The sequence below is a fragment of the Morone saxatilis genome, unplaced genomic scaffold (assembly GCF_004916995.1).
Source record: "Morone saxatilis isolate NCDOM2014 unplaced genomic scaffold, NCSU_SB_2.0 Contig9, whole genome shotgun sequence".
Classification (NCBI taxonomy): domain Eukaryota; kingdom Metazoa; phylum Chordata; class Actinopteri; family Moronidae; genus Morone; species Morone saxatilis.
This window is the reverse complement of record NW_023340268.1, coordinates 17,290,002-17,290,795: the sequence shown is the minus strand read 5'-3', so window position 1 is coordinate 17,290,795 and position 794 is coordinate 17,290,002. Positions and strand designations below refer to the sequence as shown.

Here is a 794-nt window from a genome sequence, read left to right as displayed (position 1 = left end):
TAAAAGGAAGAATGTGTTATTTCTACTTTAAAATATCACATAGCCCTGCTTTAAAAAGGGCCGTCAGCCTGCTGAAAGTAACAGCTTTAATATGATTACACCCAATAAACCAATCCCTCCTCCACTCAGTGAGTCTTTTAACAGAACAGTCAGCTCACGGTACAATAGACAATACAGAGTTCACAGTGTCATATACTCGGAATATTTCTAAGAAAGCTGGAATGAGAACAATCTGTGACTGCACTAATTTCCTTATTGACTCTTCCTCTGGCATAAAATGTGTAAAACGTGTGTTTTCAAGCTTTACGATACGAGTTTAAGTGCCAATAATGGGATCTCAAATAAAAGAGAAATAAAGCTTTTTTAAGCAACATTAAACTGTACTGAATTATAAAAATGTCGTCTCATAACGATAAAGAGGATATGTCTGGGCCATAAACCCTATTTCTTAAACCTATATCTTCACATGAACTATAAGCTTAGATGGCTCCTCTGACAGTCACTAAATGACATTTTATTACACCCTCTGGCATTGAATCTGAGCAAAAACACAATATTTACTTCACTTTAACCAGCAGCACAGCACAGACGTTCTCCTTTTCCCTCAATCAGTAACAAGGACAACAGACACACTGCTCCTTAGATGCAACCCCTACCGATAAATTCATTCATGTCACCATAGCAACAATCCAGCCACCCCTAGCCACCAAGTAAAATCCCTTACCAAATCCTGCACTGTCACCCCCGCTGACAGCATCTGACACACCAATCGTCTAGTGTGTGTGTGTGTGTGT

The 794-nt window shown here is 39.2% G+C and overlaps 1 protein-coding gene across 1 annotated transcript in view; it reads right to left on the bottom strand.

Moving 5' to 3' along the window:
• The window catches only part of LOC118342503 (growth factor receptor-bound protein 10-like), a gene marked incomplete at its 3' end in the record, with an annotated part of 38,525 nt that overhangs the window by 7,842 nt on the left and 29,889 nt on the right, over nt 1–794 (bottom strand).